We start from the raw sequence: 19,781 nt of genomic DNA on the forward strand, positions 1-19,781 counted from the left end.
ATGCTACAAGAGAACTTTGGACACTTATCATCAGAATATAAGTACTACCTAATTAAAAATTTGTAATGATTACAAGTGCTAATTAATTGTTGATTGGAGTAAGCGGAATGTGGCCTTGGATGAGTTGTTGCAGTGGTTGCATTACTCGATTACAGACTATCAGATGAGATTTTGTTCTATATATAGAAAGGTTCTCGTCGCTTCGTGATTTTGTTAAGGTTTCATACGTGGATAATCAAAGTTATAAATTATAAAGAAAAGACATGGATATGGTACAGTATACCAGGCGAATTGGAAAAAGGATCAGATGAATTTGAGATTGGAAATGGGGACATAGAGCATAATATAAATAGATAATGGTATAAGTACACCCTTAAGGGGGAAGCAGGTGAGAGAAATGTAGGTGTAAGATGGAAACATTAGACACTGAAATATAATTGATATATATGCTTAAACCTCAAGTGAGATCCCTTGCTGAAACAAGTTAGTAAGATTTGAAAGCCAGCAATAAATGGATAGAAGTCAGGATGGTATTTGAAACAGTGCTGAGAATCATTCTTAAAGATCTTGAATAATATGACATTAGAAAGTGGTTGCTTATAAAAATAAATAATACGACAAGAGAATGGAAATGAGTAACTTAAGAGATATTATAAAGGATAGCAATGCTATACTGGATTAGAGGCTACGATGTTGGCAATAGAGTTTGTTGCTAATGATATTATGACTTACAAGTAGCAAAGGAGAAGGGACAGAAAATCTCCTATAGTAGGATATGAAAAAATCAAGGGGTGAATAAAGGAAGGGAAAGGAGTATGACAAGATAGGCAACGAGTGAGTTTTAGTACAAATGAGATATGTAAAGCAGAATGAACCAGGAGAAGGAAAGACTGACTAAGATTGGATATACTTTATACAAGTTGTACAAGAATAGCTATGCAACCTAAAATATTTATATGTTAAGAATGAGACCAAGTGAGTACGTGATAAGAAGAATAAGGATTCAGTAATAACAATGTGGTTACAATATTTTGGGTACATTAAGGAAAGATGTAAAGATGGTTTAAGCCAAATTACCGAGATAGAATTAATACTAAGGGCAAATAGGACATGGCCATGGTTGAGCCAAAGATTTATCCCGATACCGACTGTAAGATAAGAGAGGAGAAGGCAAGGTAAAGCATGAAGACTACTGAGGCAACGCTAAGGTATTTCTTGGGCTAATTTGAGCACTTACGCATATTCTGATGCGTGATAGGAGAACTAAGAGCAAAATCTGAGTAAAGAGGCAATAGAAGAGTTTGAATTAAAGATAAAGAAACAACACGAGATAATATGCCTAAAGTGTTACAAGTTGGATTAAGGGAAATTGTGGAATGGTTTAAGCGAGACAACCAGAATGAGCTGGTTAAGACAGTGAATTTATATGTCAAATATCAAAAATTCTTTCAGAATTATACCAGTTAATGATAGACAGATTACAGAGTAGCTATGTAAAGTTATAATATGAGGGAACTCTAGTGCTACTTGATAGCCAACTCTAAAGATCGAGATTAAGAGCTAAAAAGTAAAGTGACAGTTAAAGTTTCTTAAAAACAAAAAGTTATACATGAGGCTGAAGATTCTAGAATATGGACTGGAATAGAAGAGCAATGTAAGGTTATTGAAGTAAAACAATGTTACACCTTGGGAATTGTTTTTTTATTCGTAGAGTTTGTAAAGGGTCTACAGGTTACCGAGAGGCATGAAATACTCCAAGGATTGTAAAGTCTAATGAGTCGACGAGGGACCCCTACGACAGGGTATCTCGGGTTGAATTTACCTAGACTCTACAGATGTGAATCATTACCATTATTACGGTCATATGGAAGAAACGAAGTGGGATATATTTGCAAACTATGGGAGACCTAATACCATTATTGAGCAAGAAAAAGGATCGACGAGTCCAAGTATCAAGGAGGGTCATATCAGGAAAGTGACGCACTTATACCTTTTGAAAGGATATTCCTGAGGAATCAAGGGAGTATTGCAACCGAGAGTCATTACTAAGAAGGAAACTCATTTTCAACTATTCAAAGGGAATATTATAGATAATGCATGTCAGAGGATTAAAATGATGACTCCAAGAAGGGGGTACGCTGTGGACTAGGCGACCTACATAAAGAGTGGAAGTAGAGCTATAGGAATTAGAAGAGAGAACAAGAGGAACAAATATGCAATGGTAAACCTACCCAAGGGAAAGACAGCTCCTATTTTACAGTGTTACTGAAAAGATGACTCCACAACAAGAAAAACTCGACTTAAGCTTCAAGTATAGATGGATATAGTAAGTCCAGTCAATTACGGAAGTAGCTAGAGTATGATCACTTTCTTTGAAAATTTAATATTAACTGGTGTCAAGTGGAGAATGGTATTAAGTTAAGAAAAAAGAGGCACAGCATAATAGATGAGTTCTAGTTTATACAGGACTAGTTTACATTCGAGGACGAATGTTCTAAAGGGGGGAAGGATGTTATATCCCGTACTTTTGTACATTGGACTAGTCGTAAGTTAATCGACATAAGTCCGAGGACAAGGTTAAATTTTGAGGTTATAAGTATTTATGTGATGCTTAACAAGTGATAAGTAGGTGTCGTGAAGGTTGGAGATTACACAAATCGAATAGTATAAGTTTCATCAATACTATACCGGTACCTTCGGACTATGATTCGAACCGTTTGCACCGGAGAATTTTTATCATATTCAAGTATGCAAACAAGAGATCGGTGTATAAAAGGATAAGCTGCTAAAGTAATTTAGGACTTAACAAGTGTGACGATGGTGATGGGGAATAATATTTGGTGCATGTATAAAGAGGCTATGGACTAGAGCTATACCACATGATTATGATATTGAAGGCATGAAGTGTGTTAAAAAATTATTGTTATTTAAGTGAATCGAGATTAAGTAATTAATTATGGGTATAATTTTTACGTGGGGAATTATAATGGAAGTCTAGGAATTAATTAAGGTTGTGGGCTAATTCTTTGACTGGCATGGTCAAGGTGAGTGGGGGTGAGGTTGCAGCAATGGATAAGTGTCATATTTATAGAATGGGTGGAAATATTCCATAATAAGTGTCATATGGGTGGGCGAAATAAACCTTACGTGTAAAACACAAGGGGAAAGCACTTTTACATAAATCATCTTAAGTGAATGTAATGCATTTTTTTGGGCAGAAAGTATTATGGGATCAGCAACGTTTTCATCTCCCTTTTGAAAATAAATTATATACTTTCCAACAAAATAATGGTACTACGTTCCACTATGGAGGAAACATGAAGAACAACGTAGAAGTTATGCCATATCGGTTATGTAATTCAACACCGATTGCTCTTTGGATTTAGCAAATCGAAGGGTTCTTCAAAGTGAAGTAAGGTGGAGGAAGATCATTTCTTGGCATATAAGGTAAGAAATCCTCTCTCCTAGATGTATTTGAGTTATCCGAGTCGTATCTACATTGCTAGATGAAAGAATTACGAAAACTATATCGGAAATCGGATAAATTGTTGTTGTTACCATGTGGAATGTTTGGGGGTTGTTATCAATTGTTTTGTGTGCTGGAATATCATGGGATTGGCTGTAGTTGTTTTTGTTGTGTTTGTTGTTATACTATGTATATATGAAAATAAATAATTGTATACATGCATCGGTATAGGAATGTATATTGGGTTGTTTTGGAGGTGACCTAAGAATGGATTTGATTCTATTTGGATATGTATTTGTTGATATTGTTATTGGTATTGTGATTGATATTTTGGCTTCTATATATATGTAAAGCTATCCCTTCTTTAATGTTGGCATGAATTACATAAATGAGCGAACGATGAACATACATGACTCCAATGAATTCTAGTTCTCAGCTGTACTTGACATGACAGTTGTCTTTGATTCTCAAGTGTCGGTTCATTCTAATCATTCTATTAAGTCCCAGATGATGATATTGTTTGCATATGGTTGCTCATGATATTCTACTCATGCATGCTGTTAATATATCTTTCACCGAGTCCCGAGCCGGGTATGTATTCGTGCACAGTTTCATTGCATTGTTCACAGAGTCCCTCACTAGAGGGCCGGGTACGGTATATATATGATTATTTCACCAAGTCCCTCACTAGAGGGCCGGGTACGGTATATATATGATTACTTCACCGAGTCCCTCACTAGAGGGCCGGGTACGGTATATATTTATATTTCATCGAGTCCCTTACTAAAGGGCCGGGTATGGTATATATTTACATTTCTAGTCATTGCCTTTTAGGCTACTTACATGGTTATTCTCTCCCTTCGGGGCTATTCATATTACAGGTGGTTTCTCATACTTTCATTATGGCTTATATCTCATTCTTTATGATTACTACTGCCTTACATACTCGGTACATTGTTCGTACTGACGTCCCTTTGCCTGGGGGCGCTGTGTTCATGCCACACAGTCCCAGATTGTTTTGCATGTAAAAGTATTCAGCTAGGATGGTTGGCTATCAGCTGGGATTGGCAAACTCCATTTTCTTCCTGGAGCAGTGTCGATTCATTATGGTTATCATATGTGTGTATGGGTACGTCGGGGCCCTGTCCCGACTCATATGATTCAGGTGTTTGCTCTTAGAGACTTTGCAGACAGTGTCCTGTGGTTAGTATGTTGAGATGTCATTTGTTGAGTAAAGCGACCATGTAGGCCGATATGTCAGTTTGACTTACTCGGTTTTTGATTAATTGAGTATCGTTCACAAATTTCTATGGTTTGACGGAAAGTAATTTATTATATTTTCGAAATTTTTCTATATGTCCAGTTTCAGTATGTGAATGCCAGAGGGTTTGCTCAACTCTAAGTAAGAGTTGGGTGTGCATCATGCCCTATCGGAATTGGGGGGTGACAATTATAGATAATTACACCAATGCGAAATCATCGCTCTACTCCCAGTTATTTCATCTCTCTTATTTACACAGTTATACCAGTTATCTAACTCGTTGAGAGTAGTCCTATTTCGAAATCCCTTTAGACCCAAGTTAATAAGTCTTATCTCTTTGTTACTCTAACGCCTACTACCTGGTTATTAGCCTTAGAGCTTCCTACCCAGTTCACTCGCTAGGGTATGACACATCTACGGAACATACTAACCACACCTCCACTAACCACTGGAACTCTCTAAGCTCATCAAACGAAATGCAGAACTCTAGAACTTAATAATTCACTCTTACACCAACACCTTACACAGCTTAATAATTCACTCTTACACCAACACCTTAATAATTCACTCTTACACCAACACCTTCATAATGATCAACACCTCAATAATGATCAACACCTCACACAGCACAACATAATTATAGGAGATGCACAATGCAATGTGATAGACTGGCAGCACATAAATATAAGGATATGAAAGTATGAAATGCAATGCAATGCAAATGCGGTGCGAAGACCAAATACACGTTGTACATACATGCTAACTGATGTCATTGCTCAGTAGTCATGACCTGCAGGGGACCAATGGCATCCATGTACCACTCGTTCTGGATGCACTCCTCGGACCCGAGTCACATTCAAGGCCACATCCTCACCCCGGTCAACTGTGCCTTTTCATATATGTAAATATATTTACGTTTACATCAGCTCTAATGCTAGATTATCAAGTAGTACCTCATATTCATCCCAACTCGGCCATAAGTCGGATAGCACAACTGATGCTTACTCAAACTTCCTGCTCCATGCATTACCTCGTAACTGCATGCAATATATGCAACGATGCCAATGAATGAAAACTATGTCATGAAATATGCCATTGATGGGCGTAGCACTATTATGCCTTCCCTTCAATTCACCCAATGCAATTCTCTTTATTGACAAGAATAAACAGACATATGAATATTTCAATTTACTTGACAATAAATGCAGAAATTAAATATGCCTGGGAATAATTACTCTGAACAACGGGATACCCACTTGTTAACAATGACAAACAATCACTTCCTATCTGTAATGAATAAACATCAACAATTGTAGAACTTAGTACCCAATTATATACTCGTTGTTACCCCAGTTATTATATACACATAAGACTTCCATTAAATTATAAACATATCCATCTAACTCCGAGTCCGAAGACCTAACCATGCATTCTCCCGTCAATTATATACGTATATAGATTCACTAATCAAAGTCTAACTCAAGTAAATCGTAACCTACCTCAATGACGAACAACTATTCGAATTTACATGAAGTGCTCGCCCTCCTAGCCCTTATTTGAATCCATGAGCGATGATAGTTGTAGGGAAAGATGTGGAGAATGTTGGAGAGGCCTGTTTTTCTCGGTGTCAAGGGTTTTTCTTCATGTAAAATCTAATAACAGCCTTAGACGGTCTTTTATTAAAAAGGAGGGTGAAATATAACATTAATATGCAAAATATGTGTATTCTTGTCCGGATGTCCGCTGTGGCGAACGATGGGTTCGCTATAGTGGGATTGTTGTGGCGATACCCTGGCCGCTATGGCGGACAAACTTCTGCCCGGGCTCAAGATTTTTAACTCCTTTCGAAACTAATTTTTCCCACTATTAATGATTTATACACCCCATAGGGCTTACCAATTAAGATCATAGGCCTAGATCGGGTACGGATTTTGTAAAATATTAATTAACGACCGGGCAGGTCATTACATGTATACTGCTCTTATGCTACTAAACTTGGCTAGGGTTAAGGATTAATTATGTATTATCATTGAATACTTAAGTTCATTTGCATCCCTTCTTGCTGGTGTTGTATTTGTCTGCTTAAATTACAAGCTTTACACTTTTGCATCCTGTTTGTGTTGACATAGTAAACCCCTGCACATGGCCCCTCTTGTTTGTCTTTCTTATGTTTGGTTCTCTGTATGAATATAGTATCTCTATCATTGTTTTGAAATAGTAGATACGTTTAATTGAACTTCCCTATGTATTGTTATGCAAACTGGTAGTGCTTGACGACCTGATGCTTAATTGGTTAGCCTAAGTGTGCCTTAGTTCTAGACTATTATCTTTAATTGAAAATTGAAAGATGATCAAGAAATTAATAAGTAAAGCATAGATAAGGTTTGGTCTAAGTTGAAAGAGAGATACACATGAATAAAGATGACAAGAATACATGTGCCCATACAGGGATGTGTACATGTAGGGTATATCACCAAGTATACTGCACGTATATAGAGGAATATGAGGCTTTGAGAATCATATGATGAAGGAAATAGAAATACACTTGGGCGTTAGTATGGGATTTTCCTTAAAAATTAGAACCTAATAGGATACTGGGCTTGGCCTATTTGAAAATCTTAAGGAATAAGTCCATGGGGCATACTTAGCCCAAACAGAAAACAAGAAGTAAAACTTACACAAATAACTACCTTTTAACAGCTTCTAACAAGTTATAGCTATAAGTTGAAGATTTACATTTCGTAGCTGCTTTTAGCTGTATTTCAGTTGTATCTCCCGTTTTTGAAATACAGTGAAATACAGCGAAATACAACGTGGCTGTTGTATAAAAAAAGGCTATATTTATGGAAACAAATATCTTTTTCAAATTATATGGTAATTTGTATTAATGGTTCCATGATTCACACAAATCTCATGAGGTTCCATTACAGCTAACGTCTCTCTATCAAAATCACTCCATTCAAAAGTTTTTTGCTGGTTTTTGTTGTATTCGGTTGTATTTCGCATTTTTGAAATACACGAAAATACAAAATTTGGATGAGTAAAAATAGGTTGTATTTATGGAACATATTCTCTTCTTTCATTTTAAATGGTAAGTCAAATTAAATCAACCATGTATCACGCATAACGGCTGAAGTTCCATAACAACTCACGTTTCTCTCTCCAAATTACTCCATTCCAAACTTTTAGAAATACTTCCAAATACAGAAAAATATACACTCGAATACAACGAAATATGGTTGATGGTTTAAGAAATATAAAATTGTAGTATGCGCATATACAATGGAATACAATGAAATGTATCAAAAACTGTTTCGTAAATTAGAAATACATTGAAATATAGCGAAATATACTGAAACAGTACACTGAAATATACAGAAAGATACTGAAACAGTACATTGAAATTGTTACACCTGGGAAAATTCCCCGTTAACGTATAGTGAATAAGCCAGCGAAGGACGCGACGTGTACGACGATTTGATAAGTAAGAAATAGTATTTGATGATCCTAATCGAGGTTCAAAGACATTAGACGTAAAGAAAGAAGTTTGACAAAGGAAGTGAAGGATATGTTATGTGTCGGGTAGGAATTATGGACGACGAATTAGTGATGCCGTAATGACTTCTTAGAGAAGAGTGGTAACATCCCTTAGATTGGTATTGATGTGCTAAACAAGTGTCAAGAAACTTTCATAAGAATTGGAGATCAAACGAGTCGACGAGAACGAAAACGGAACAGCTGGGTACTATACGGCCCAACATACGGACCGTATAAAATATACTCGCCGTATGTTAGGCTGTATATTTAGCCAAGAGGGACACCACCTACTGGACCAAACATACGGCCACACAGACGGTTCACATAAAATGTACGGACCGTATGTTGGTCCATATAAGTTGGTCGGGACAACTTTCATGATTTAATATAAAGGACCCTTTCTCATTTCATTTTCACTCCACAAGTCAAGAAACCTCTGGAACACTCTCTAATATTCATCCACAAGAAAATCAAAGGAAATCCATGATCAACTACTTCAATCCATGAAAACAAGTGTATGAAACCGAGTGAAAGTCATCTAAGCCAAGAAATCCCAAGAGAAGTAAATGAAGATTGTTGTTTGCGATATTGTGAATGTTGTTATGAACGTTTGGGAGTTGATATAGAATATGGGAAAAGTAGTAGAAACAAAGGAAATGCTGCCCAATTTTCCCTAGAAGTAGTAACACTTCTTATAGCCGATTAACTATCGTTAACGCGAATTCTCTTGAAGGTAGAAACGTGGGTATTGAAGGAGAACGAGCAAGCGATAGAGTAGTTAAACGAAAAAGGTATGTGAGGCTAGTCCTTTCTTTCTATGGCATGAATCCTAAAGTATGACTTTCCTTCCCCTTTATGAATTTCTAACATTTCGGAAAAGTTATAAGCCTATGTTCGTGAATAGTTATATGAGGTAAGAGATATGTTATGAGCCCAATAATGATGATGACGAGTTAAAGTATAAAGATTATAGAGTTCATGATATGATGTTCCCATAACGTTAATGATGTCATTTATTGCTTACACTCACCCTATTTATTATTTCCTTCAAGGTGAGATATGATGGTAATGATTACTCCATAATATAGTTGGGGGCTCACGACCCTATGTCACCCCAACATAGCCATAGTTGCCTTCAAAGTCTAATGTATGCTCTCAATGATAAATGTATCATAATGCTAAGCCATGATATGTCTATGATACGATCAATAACGTAAGATTATGTTATGCCTATGAGATGTGTAAAAATAATGAACTTATGATTGATTATGTGATGATGTGATTCCACCGTGCCAAAATGGTCGGGCATGTCACCGCTAAGGCGGGCTGCATATGATTCCACCGTGCCTCAGTGGTCGGGCATGTCACCGCTAAGGCGGGCTGCTATGTTTACACCGAGCCTAGAGGGTCGGGCATGATCACCACTAGTGGCCGACATATGATGGTTACCCGGATGCGGGTTAACGATGAGGATTATGATGTGATGGCATGACATATGTACTATAGTTATATAAATATACGATATGTGTATGAAATGTATTCATCTATGAAACTCAGGCAGGTTATATCTTCCTCTTATGGCTCATTATCCTTCTATTATATTTATTTCATTCTTGCCTTACATACTCAGTACAATGTTCGTACTGACGTCCGTTTTCTTTGGACGCTATGTTCATGCCCACAGGTAGACAAGGAGGTGAGCTTGATCCAGACTTGTAGGAGCTGTTAGCTGATTTAGAGCACTCCTTTGTTCCAGAGGTGCTTGATTATTCTTTTGTGTACATTTGTATATGTTGGGCACGACGGGGTCCTGTCCCGTCCATATGTCTAGTGCTCTAGTAGAGGCTCATAGATATGCAGTGTGGGTCATATGGTCTCACAAGGTTACTACTGTATGTATATTATCATTTTGATAGCCGAGAGGCTTATGTATATAAAAATATTTATGTTCTCAAATGGAAACTGATTTTCTTATAAATTGAGTATAAATTTGATAAAAGAGCATTAAATGAGTATGATGAGCAATAGAATGAGCGGTGCTCGGTGGTTAGCCCCGGGTACCCGTCGCGGCCCCCAGTCGCGTCGTGACAGAAGTGGTATCAGAGCAGTTCAGTCCTAGGGAGTGTCTACGAGCCGTGTCTAGTAGAGTCTTTTTTATGGTGTGTTGCGCGCCACATCAATAAACAAGAGGCTACAGGGCATTTAGGAAAAACGACTACCTTTCTTCATATGAGATCGTGCGATAGAGCCGTGTATAAGATTTTATCCTCCCTAATAGTGTGTTGTGATTTCAGAATGCCGCCAAGGGAAAAGCTACAGCTGCCCAGAGGGGCAAGACTACGACAAAAAGACAGGTATAAAGAGAGTCGCCCATGAATGTAGAAGAGGGCGAGTCACATAATGAGGCTCTGTCTAATACTTCCTCTACCCCATCCAAGGTAGAAGAACAAGGAGGAGCTTCAGCTCCAATTCCTCCACCGGTTGCTTCGGGTTAACAAGTGACCGAGGCCATTCATTTATTAACATAGTTGGTTGCCGCCCAGGCACAGCGACAGAATGTGAGTTCAAGTGATCGAGCAACTAGTACAAGAGCCCGTGATTTTATGAGTTTGAATCCTCCGGAGTATTTCGGGTCAAAGCCGGATGAAGACCAGTAAGGTTACATTGATGAGATGTTGAGGACATTGAAGATTATTCATGCTTCCGAGACTGAATCCGTGGAGTTGGCATCGTATCGACTCCGAGATGTGGCGGTATTGCGGTATAATAATTGGATAGCATCGAGAAAAGAGAATGCGCCTCCTCCCGTGTAGCAAGAATTTGTAGATGCTTTCATCCGTCACTATTTGTCACCCGAGGTCCGCCGAGCTAGAGCGGATAGATTTTTAAATCTAAAGCAAGGAAGTATGAGTGCTCGGGAATATAGCCTTCCATTTAACTCATTGGCCAGGTATGCCCCTTTCTATGGTGGCCGACATGGGAAATAGAGTGCATCGCTTTGTGAGTGGCATAGGGCCACATTTATTTAAAGATTGTCTGATGGCTTCATTTCAAAAAGGGATGGATATTTCCCGAATACAAGCACATGCCCAGAATTTAGAGGGACGACAACAACCACAAAGGGGTGATCGCGACATTGATAGAAGGCAAAGCAAGAGGGCCAGATCTATGGGGGCAGGTAGCGACTATAGAGGGGGATCGAGGCAGACTTATTCCCGACATTCAGGACAGTCAGTGACTAGTGCGCCTCCACGTTTTGCAGATAGGAGATTTTATCGCTCCTTTCCTTAAGGACAGAGTCAGAGTTCGAGAGCTTTGTGTTCTCAGTTTGGGGGTGATTATAGTCACAGGAGACCACGAGTTCCACGATGTAGCCGGTGCCAAAAATTACACTCAGGGCCATGACGCCAGGACACATATGCTTGTTATGTTTGTGGACAGACTGGGCATTTGATGCGAGATTGCCCATCGATCAGTGGTATAGTTGGGGTTCAGCCCATAGGATCAGTGGCTGGTTCATCCTCAGTACGCCCGGTAGGGTAGACTTCCCAGATTTCAGCAGGTCGAGGTAGAGGCAGGGGGTAGCACCTACTTCAGGTGCCACTCAGCCCCGTGTGTATGCTTTAGCCGGATGACAGGATCTTGAGTCCTCCCCGAATGTGGTTACAAGTACATTGTCCATATTTTCCCATGATGTGTATGCATTGGTAGATCCGGGTTCTACTTTCTCTTATATTACTCCATATGTTGCTGGTCGTATTAGGGTGAAACCTGAGCTAATCAAACCTTTTGAGGTATCTACTCTGGTTGGTGATCCCGTGATAGCGAGACAAGTGTATAAAAATTGTGTACTTGTGATACGTGATCGCCAGACCAAAGCTGAATTAATTGAGCTGGAAATGTTGTGTTTTGATGTGATTATGGGTATGGATTGGTTGGCATCATGTAATGCTAGTGTTAATTGCTGAATGAAAGTGGTTCGATTCCAATTTCCGGGAGAGCCCGTGCTTGAATGGAAGGGTAATGCAGCATCTCCAAAAGGTAGATTTATTTCCTACCTCAAGGCAAGAAAGATGATAGCTAAAGGCTATATTTACCATCTAGTCCGAGTTCATGACACAGAAGCAAAGTCGCCAACTTTCCAATCCGATCCGGTAGTGAATGAGTTTCTGGATGTATTCCCAGATGAACTTCCAGGCCTTCCTCCAGAAAGAGAAATTGACTTCGCTATTGATGTGTTGCCGGACACCAAGCCTATTTCTATCCCTCCTTATCGAATGGCTCCGGCAGAACTGAAAGAGCTAAAGGCATAGTTCAAAGACTTGCTTGAGAAAGGGTTTATTAGACCCAGTTCATCACCGTGGGGAGCACCAGTATTGTTCGTGAGAAAGAAAGACGGTTCCCTACGAATGTGCATAGATTATAGGCAGTTGAACAAGGTGACGTTGAAGAACAAATATCCTCTTCCAAGGATTGATGACTTATTTGATCAGCTACAGGGTGCCAAATGGTTTTCTAAAATAGACTTGAGGTCGGGTTATCATCAAGTGAGAATTAGAGAAGAAGATATTCCCAAAACAGCCTTTAGAACAAGATATGGTCACTATGAATTTCGGTTGATGTCGTTTGGATTGACTAATGCTCCGGCAGTGTTCACGAATTTGATGAATAATGTATTCAGGCCACTCTTGGACCTATTCGTGATAGTATTCATCGATGATATTCTGGTGTACTCTCGCACAGAATCAGAACATGCAGATCATTTACGTGTTGTTCTTGGAATTCTTCGAGCCCGAGAATTATATGCAAAATTCTCAAAGTACGAGTTTTGGCTGAATTATGTAACATTTCTAGGCCATGTTATCTCAAATGATGGTATTCGAGTTGACACTCAGAAAATTAAAGTTGTGAAGACTTGGCTAAGGCTTACGACGCCTACAGAAGTCCGTAGTCTTCTGGGTTTAGCAGGTCATTATAGAAGGTTCGTAGAGGGATTTTCCTCTATTTCCGCTCCATTGACGAAGCTAACCCAGAAGTCAGTTAAATTTCAATGGAATGATACTTGTGAACGCAGCTTCCGAGAGTTGAAGGGCAGATTGACCTCAGCTCCAGTCTTAACGCTCCCGGAAGGGCCAGATGGTTACGAGGTGTATTGTGATGCTTCCGGTGTTGGGTTAAGATTTGTGTTAATGCAGCATGGTAGAGTCATTACTTATGCTTCAAGACAGCTGCGGAAACATGAAAAGAACTATCCAATTCATGACCTCGAATTAGCTGCAGTCATTCATGCGTTATAGATGTGGAGACATTACTTGTATGGAGTGCATGTCGATATTTATACAGATCATAAGAGTCTTCAGTACATTTTCAAACAGAAGGAGTTAAATTTGCAGCAGAGGCGGTGGTTAGAACTATTGAAAGATTATGATGTGAATATTTTATACCACCCCGGAAAAGCAAATATAGTAGCTGATGCGCTTAGCCGCCGATCAATGGGCAGTTTATGTGATGTTCCTCCGGAAAAGAGAGAGATGATTCATGAGCTCCACCAATTAGCTAACCTTGGAGTACGTGTAATTGATTCGGGTAGCGCAGGGATTGGTATTGATGATCCCATAATTTCTTCTCTGAATATAGAAGTGAAAGAGCGTCAGTATGAGGATCCTCAATTGCGCCATTACAGAGACACATTTTATGAAAAGGAGAAGTCCCCATTTGATGTTTCTATGGATGGAATTCTTAGATACCGAGGCAGGCTATGTGTGTCGAATGTCGCAGAATTGCGCCGTCGAATTCTGGAAAAAAGCCCGTTATTCTTGGTATTCTATTCACCCAGGTGCAACAAAGATGTATCATGATCTTAAATTAATACACTGGTGGGATGGTATGAAGAGAGCCATAGCAGAATTTGTAGTTCAGTGTCCAAATTGCCAACGGGTGAAAGTCGAACATCAGAAACCATGAGGATTATTGCAAGCAATGGAAATCCCTACATGGAAATGGGAAGTGATCAACATGTATTTCATTGTGGGATTACCTCGTTCCCGAGGCAAGTATGATTCCATATGGGTGATTGTGGACAGACTCACGAAAGCAGCTCATTTTCTTCCGGTTAAAACTACCTACTCAGCAGAAGATTATGCAAGGTTGTATCTTAAAGAAATTGTGCGACTCCATGGTATTCCACTATCTATTATCACAGATAGAGGAACACAGTTTACAACCAAGTTCTGGAAATCTTTTCAAGAAGGCTTACGTACCCAAGTGAAGCTTACCACGGCATTCCATCCGCAGACTGATGGACAAGCCGAGCGTACTATTCAGACTTTGGAAGATATGCTGTGGGCATGTATACTAGATTTTGGTGGTAGCTGGGATAATCATTTGCCTCTGATCAAGTTCGCATACAACAACAGCTACCATTCCAGTATTCAAATGGCTCTGTATGAAGCTTTATACGGAAGGAAATGCAGGTCCCCAATCGGATGGTTTGAAATAGGAGAAGTACAGTTAATAGGCCCTGAATTGATTCAGCAAGCGGTAGAAAAAGTCAAAGTGATCCGAGATCGGTTGTTGACAGCCCAAAGCCGCCAGAAAGCTTATGTGGACAACCGCCAGCGAGACTTGGAATTTCAGGTTGATGATTGGGTATTTTTGGAAGTGTCGCCAATGAAAGGGGTGATGAGATTTGGCAAGAAAGGGAAGTTAAGTCCTAGATACATTGGACCTTACAGAATTATCCACAAGGTGGGTCATGTAGCCTATGAATTGGACTTACCTTCAGAGCTTGAATCAGTCCATCCAGTCTTTCATGTCTCAATGCTCTGCAAATGTGTTAGAGATCCTACGAAGATTGTCCCAATCGATGATGTACAAGTGACAGAAAAGCTAACCTATGAAGAAGTGCCTATTGCCATCTTAGACAGGCAAGTACGAAGACTTCGAAACAAGGAAGTGGCTTCAGTCAAAGTCTTGTGGCGGAACAACAACCGGGAAGAAACGACTTGGGAAGCAGAAGAGAATATCAGGTCCAAGTATCCACATTTATTCCAACCCCCAGGAGATATTCAAGATGAAACGCCAACAATATCAGGTATGTATGCTTACTTTTCATGCTTTTGGTCGTGCGTGGCCATCGATATGTTGATATCATGTTGTATTCCTGTAAGGCAATGTCATTATGGGTTGTTGTTGTCACACCCCGAACCTGGGCTTGGTCATAACACGGCACCCGGTGCCTGACTGCATGTGACCGAGCGAACCAACTGGCTAACTGAATCAACATGTTTTATCAAAAACATAACTAAATGTGGAAACAGCTAAACACATGTTGATACACTAAAGGTCTGACTGAAATCATAATGCGCAAAAACTTAGACAATCGGAAATATCTGAACGTAGCCAACATGGCTTAAAGCAAAACAACTGAACAACTGCCAACAAGGCTAACATAATAAATATCTGACTGTCTGAACTGTGTCTATGAAGCCTCTAAGAGCACTGAATAATAAAGCTGTCTATAAACTGAAATGACTGGATAACTGACAACACCCCGAAGGAAACTGGGCTCACCACAGTAGCTGATACGAACACTCCTAAGTAGCTGGATCGTCAACCTGTATGTCGTTACCTGCATCGCGAGATGCTGGCCCCCAAGCAATAAAAAGGGACATCAGTACATTTGAATTGTACTGGTACGTAAAGCAACTGAAGCAATAAAATACTGGAACTGAAACTGAAACTGAACTAAACAGGAAAGCAAGAAGCTGAAGTACTCCCTGTTCTGGATGAAGAATCACCTGTAAAACTGTAAATATAACTGTGGCCTAGGGCCCAAATAATGTGCACAAAAACTGTGGCCTCTGGCCCAAGCAATACGTATGCATAAACTGTGGCCTAGGGCCCAAAAATACAGATACAAGTGTTCAACATTAACAATTTACAAAACTGAGACTGGCTATAGTTGATAGCATGATAACTGTTTTTTTGTTATGGGACTCATGCAAATAACTGGTTATACACTGACTGAGACTTATGTGATAATAAGGCATAAGTCTATAAAGATTACGTGCTGAGTTCATGATGTTCAAAGTGACAACCATGAACGAATTCTGTAACTGCAATCCTAGAAGATAACATTTCTATATCATATCATGAAACTAGAGCTAACTATATTCTGAGTCAAGTTGCTGACAAGTATGAAGAATGAGGCGTAGGGAGAATCATGAACATTCCCTAATGTAGATAGTTAGCCTCACATACCTTAATTCCAGCCTTTGAGTGTAATACAATGTTCGCCAACCCTTTCAACTTTGATCGATATCGATACAAGTCAAAGGGATTCTATATTAGCAATAATATTCATGCTTTGGTCATCTAAGCATTTTATCAACACTTAGTGGGCATGAAGCTCCACAGTCTCCATTAATGGTGATTTCTTCACCCAATTCCCATTCTATTACTTCTAGGTGATTCTAAAATCTCAATTAGGTGTAATCAACATCATTCTTCATCACCCACATGAATACAACAATCCCAAGTCAACAATCCAAAACTCTAGCATAGTTCATATAATCCTCTTTATCAAACCCATTTACTATTCTCCCAAGAACTCATCAATTCACAACTATAAATGTTTAGAGAGTAGAAACATTACCTTTTTGAAGTCCAATCCTCTTGAATTCGGGTTCTAGGGTTTCCACATCCAACAATAATGTTCCAATCCTAACTCTATGGATTAGAAGAGTTTACTCAAGTTAGAAAGGGATTAGGGATTTAAATTCAACCTAGAATCATGATAAAAACTTACCTTGGAAGATATTGAGGTTTGGGACTTGTTCTCTATGAGTTTAGAGAGAATTTTCGTGAATGGGGGGCTGGGGAAATGATGGTCACGCGATGCACGTTATGTGATGGTCACGAAACTGACCCTGTTATGTGATGGTCACGAAACTGACCCTGTTATGTGATGGTCACGCGATGCACGTGCAGCGCACGACCATACTCAGATCATTTTTCAGATTAGGGGTTTTTGTGCGATCGGCGTGCGGCGCGGGGCCATCGCACGCGCCCGCACACGCCTTCACAAGCGACGGGTGTCGGTTCTGAACAGTGTTCGGTAAAATAGGCATAACTGCTTGTACACAGCTCTGTTCAAGACCCATAATATACCGTTGGAAATATATTTCAAAGGGATATAACTTTTATCAAGGAGGTTTTCCCAAATTTCAAAGTAATAAAGGGGTTATGGTCGTTGGAAGTAAGACCTTCTATAAACTCACTTGCAAACATGCCCCGTAGAGTGGCTTCCAACTTTTCTTTGCCCAAAGACATTTCTTATGAATTTATTGGTTTTCAAAACACTTCCTATAACCCTCATATTGGTTCCATTATATTATCATATTATGAGTCAAACATTCGCCCGAAGCTACGAGGTGTTACAATATCTCCCCCTTGGGATCATTCGTCCTCGAATGATAAACATTCGGGATTCTACAAAAATTTCGCCAGAGTTTCCCCTGTAATATGACACTACCAAACTGTCACAACAACCCATAATATCATTGCCTCATAGGGATACATCACAATAGCACTATAAATTGGCCACACACGACCAAAAGTATGACTTTCCTTCCCCTTTATGAATTTCTTACATTTCGGAAAAGTTATGAGCCTATGTTCGTGAATAGTTATATGAGGTAAGAGATATGTTATGAGCGCAATAATGATGATGACGAGTTAAAGTATAAAGATTCTAGAGTTCATGATTTGATGTTCCCATAACGTTAATGATGTCATTTATTGCTTACACTCACCCTATTTATTGTTTCCTTCAAGGTGAGATATGATGGTAATGATTACTCCATAACATAGTCAGGGGCTCACGACCCTATGTCACCCCGACATAGCCATAGTTGCCTTCAAAGTCTAATGTATGCTCTTAATGATAAATGTATCATAATGCTAAGCCATGATATGTCTATGATACGATCAATAACGTAAGATTATGTTATGCCTATGAGATGTGTAAAAATAATGAACTTATGATTGATTATGTGATGATGTGATTCCACCGTGCCAAAATGGCCGGGCATGTCACCGCTAAGGCGGGCTGCATATGATTCTACCGTGCCTCAGTGGCCGGGCATGTCACTGCTAAGGCGGGCTGCTATGTTTACACCGAGCCTAGAGGGCCGAGCATGATCACCACTAGTGGGCGGCATATGATGGTTACCCGGACGCGGGATAACGATGAGGATTATGATGTGATGATAGATGTGATGGCATGCCATATGTACTATGGTTATATAAATATACGATATGTGTATGAAATGTATTCATCTATGAAACTCAGGCAGGTTATATCTTCCTCTTATGGCTCATGATCCTTCTATTATATTTTTTTCATTCTTGCCTTACATACTCAGTACAATGTTCGTACTGACGTACGTTTTCTTTGGACGCTGTGTTCATGCCCACAGGTAGATAGGGAGGTGAGCTTGATCCAAACTTGTAGGAGCTGTTAGATGATTGAGAGCACTCCTTTGTTTCGGAGGTGCTTGATTATTCTTTTGTGTACATTTGTATATGTTGGGCACGACGGGGTCCTGTCCCGTCCGTATGTCTAGTACCCAAGTAGAGGCTCGTAGATACGCAGTGTGGGTCATATGGTCTCACAAGGTCACTACTGTATATATGTATATTATCATTTTGATAGCCGAGGGGCTTATGTATATAAAAGTATTTGTGTTCTCAAATGGAAAGTGATTTTCTTATAAATTTAGTATAAATTTGATAAAAGAGCATTAAATGAGCATGATGAGCAATAGAACGAGCGGTGCTCGGTGGTTAGCCCCGGGTACCCGTCGCGGCCCCTAGTCGGGTCGTGACAGAAATATAGCAAAAATACTAAAATATACTGAAATATACTGAAACACCACAACCACAACTGGAAAAAAACCCTCCTCCTTCCACCGCCGACTTTCTTGGATCCACCACTGTCCTCCTCCACTCCAAAAACCATACCGAACCACCACCAAAAACCATTAATACATGAAGTATATGGAGTTCAGATCTGAAGAACTAGAACCTTAAGGTTTTTTTCGAGTTTGGAGATGAAGATGGTAGTAATAGTGGTGGTGGTGGTGGTGGCTCCGGTGAAACCCGCTGCTTCCTCTTTTTCAGATCTGAGTGTATTCTCAGATTTGGCGTCAATCCACCACCGTCGCTGCCACCTCATCATCATCAACAACAGGAGCAATGGCAGCGGCATCAACGGCTTTAGCAGCCGCCGGAGTAAAGTCATGGTTGTTATTCAACTAGGAAGCAGCAACAACTTGTGCAACAACGATGTTGCTACAGTTTCTACGAGCTTTAACACTCAGTTGCCTCACGAAATTTGGCTGAAGAAGAAGAGAGGCCAGAGATAGAGAAAGGGAGGGAGAGAGGCGGCAATGAGGGGAAGGGGAGAGGGGAGAGAGAATTTTTTTAGGGTTTGGAGAAGATGATAAATCTTAA

The sequence above is a fragment of the Lycium barbarum genome, chromosome 5, assembly GCF_019175385.1.
Source record: "Lycium barbarum isolate Lr01 chromosome 5, ASM1917538v2, whole genome shotgun sequence".
Taxonomy (NCBI): Eukaryota; Viridiplantae; Streptophyta; class Magnoliopsida; order Solanales; family Solanaceae; genus Lycium; species Lycium barbarum.